The sequence below is a fragment of the Gracilinanus agilis genome, chromosome 1, assembly GCF_016433145.1.
Source record: "Gracilinanus agilis isolate LMUSP501 chromosome 1, AgileGrace, whole genome shotgun sequence".
NCBI lineage: Eukaryota > Metazoa > Chordata > Mammalia > Didelphimorphia > Didelphidae > Gracilinanus > Gracilinanus agilis.
In genome coordinates, this window is record NC_058130.1 from 307,322,677 (window position 1) to 307,325,915 (window position 3,239).

The window sequence follows — 3,239 nt, forward strand, 5'->3', positions numbered from 1 at the left end:
AGTGCTAATGAGACAAGTTAGGAATGCATATGATCAAGCAAACTCATCCCTCTAGATTCATAGAAGGAACTGTTTTTATAGCTATTTTTCATAGTCTATCATTTTAATACATGCCATTTCTTTGAACTAATTGTGTCTGCTGATTGACTATTAAGCAGAAGTTCACAGTCAAGGGTCAAAAGCAATCATTTTAGGATGCTTACCTCAAAGGATAGCTTATTTTCAAACTAAACATAAAAATACTAGTTGGAGGGGCAGCCCAGATGGGGTGAGGCCCAATCCTAACCCCTAGAATGTGTGCTTCCAGAAAGAAAGTAGACAATGACATTTTCGTTTTGTCACTGTGACACCTTGCCTAGAGTTTTGGAAAGTTTTGTTGAAATTCCTAGATGAAAGGGATTCATAAAATTCTTTAGCAAGATGTCTCAAAATATTTCTTCTGTTCAAAATTCTTTCTGAATAAAACATATTAAACAAATCCAAAACCATTCATAATTTGTAGCTTTAGAATTCAGTACAATGTTTTTAATATTTTTAAAAAATATACTGACTTTAAGCAAACATATATGCTGTTACTTAGAGATAGCTATTTCCCCTGTTATTTCCCCTAAGGAATATCCTATTGATAGTGTATTACAGACCAACTAATTTAGGGGGAAAATGAAAGGCTAGAGCTTGCCTCTCCTTCCTGGGCTAACAAATATTCAGGATGCTTGGTAAAACTAATTTTCTTGAATTACTTAATGTTACTATAACTTTAATTAATAAATTTATTTTTAATTTATTTAATATAACTTTATTATTCTCCTGGTGCCCCCCAAATTCTTTACCTGCCCCACAAACTGCTGCTACTGATTTGTGTGATCTACTTACTCTACTGACAAGTATTTATTAAGAGGCAATATACTAGGAGTCAGGCATTGTGCTAGGCACTAGAGATACAAAGCCAAAGCCAAAATTCTCTCAAACCCTAATAAATCTGCAGTTTCTTGGAGCCTACACTCATGCTTGTAGCCTTTCTGCTTTATACTCCTTTGTCAAGAATAATGGAAGACAATCTTCAGATCTTAAAATCAACAATGTTGCTTCTTTTGCACCATTCTGGCTAGAAATGCCTTCATTATAAACTAGCTGCTCCTCACTTCTAGAAACTTCATTCTATGCCCAGAGGAACTGTTGCCCCCTCTCACCCTCTCTTCAAAGGAGTATTATACATTAATCTGTCATTCTTAAGCAAAAAAGGTGTTTTTTTAGGTTTAAAAAATCTTTGTGAGGATTAAATGATCTGTACCTAATCAGATAAAAAATCAAGAGTATCAGGCTAATTAAATTCAAAAACTAATTTAATCCTAGATGTATTAATTGAGATTTAGTCCTTGGATTAAGGGAGAAATAGTATCACTAATCACTCTGCTAGCAAGGTTGCATCTGGAAAATTGTGTCCCTTTCTGAGAGCCACACTTTTAAAGGCACATCAATCAATCAAGTCCTCAACTAGTATTTTTTAAGTGCCTAGTGTGTGCCAGGGACTGTGCTAAGTGCAGGATAATTAATAAATGATTGATAAATTGATGATTGATAAATTGGATAGCATACCTACCATCTACCCTCTTTATATCAGGTATGCATCTAGTTATTTATATGTTGTCCAATAAGTGGAAAATGCCTTGAGGGCAAAGATTGTTCCTCCCTTTTATTTGTATCCTCAAATGTCTAGAAGAGTGTCAAGAACATACTAAAAGTTTAACATATTACTTTGACTGATAGACTAAAATGAAAATTAAGACATCTGTAAGATTTTATTTCATACCCATAAGAAAGGCAAAGATGAGAAAAAAGGAACATGGAAATTGCTGGAATGATTGAGAGAAGATAAGCCCAGTATAAAAATAAAGGACAAACAATTATAGGGTTATCAGTTTTTCTTGAGTCTCTCATGCAATTTTAATAAAAATAGCTTATAGATTTAGTGCTACATTAAGTATTCTGTAGAGCTAGTCCAAAGACTAAAAAAAAACATTTTAATAAAAAAATTAAAGAAAATTCAAAGAAAATGATGAAAAAGTAGAAATTAATAATATACACATATAAATACTTCTAGACATTAAACTATATTATAAACCAATACTCATCAAAATTATGTAGTGTTAATTTTAAAAATAGAAAAGTAGATATTTTCTCCTTTTAAAAGAGGATTCTACCTTGAAGAAGGTGACATGGGTACAAAAACTAAAAACAATTTGATATCCAATTGTGATATTTCGATGGCACAGAATTCTATTGAACCATAAAAACAAATATGAGGAAATCAGGGTGATATTGAAAGTCAGATGAATTGATAATGTAAGCAGAATGAGGAAAACAATTTTCACAATCACAATAAGACAAAATTGAACAGTTTAATTATAATGACCAAACATGTAATATTGAAATTCTCTCAGTTATAGTTGATGCATTGATTGATTTTGCTGAACTGTTGAGTTTTTTATATGAATCCTCAATTAAAACATTTACCACTATAAAGCATTTGTTCCCATTGTTTTTTTTAAGAGTAGAAAGACCATGAGACCAGTGTGAATGGGTACTTTGGAAAATTTATCTTTTGCATAATAAAGCTCATGATCCCTGATGACTGAATAGAAATAAGAAAAAATTTAATTAAAATAAAATTGTATATGGATCAAAATTCATATAATTTATGATAATATCAGATTAAGAAGTAAAATATTTTGATTAGAAAAGATGTAATTTATTAATATCTTAATATGTATTTTTAAATGATCAGCTAAGAAAAATTGTTCTAAATAAAACTATCTTTAGAATGGAAATGGAAAATTAGTAAGAGTAAACAAGATGTAAAAATATGTGGCCTGGCCTCAGTTTGATCCTTTCAACTTTATACAAGTTCATGGGATTCATGGGGCATTTGTACATCTAAATTCAAAGGTCTAAGCTCCCACCAATATTTTCTTTTATATAAATCCAAGTCAAATTGTGCATGAATTTAAAGTAGAATCATTTAATTAAAAGAGAATGCCAAGGTAATAAGAAATTCAATCTAATATTACATTTTTCTCAATATCCATTCCCAGTGGTTAGCATCCATGTCTCCAGCAAGATCTAGTGAACTTCTAATTAAACTTTTTTTGTCAACATGGTGGTAGAAATACATTTCCATTTGTTCAGAGAAAGGACAAAGGGAATTTGCTCTAGTGTCTCGTGAGTGTTGAATCCTTAAT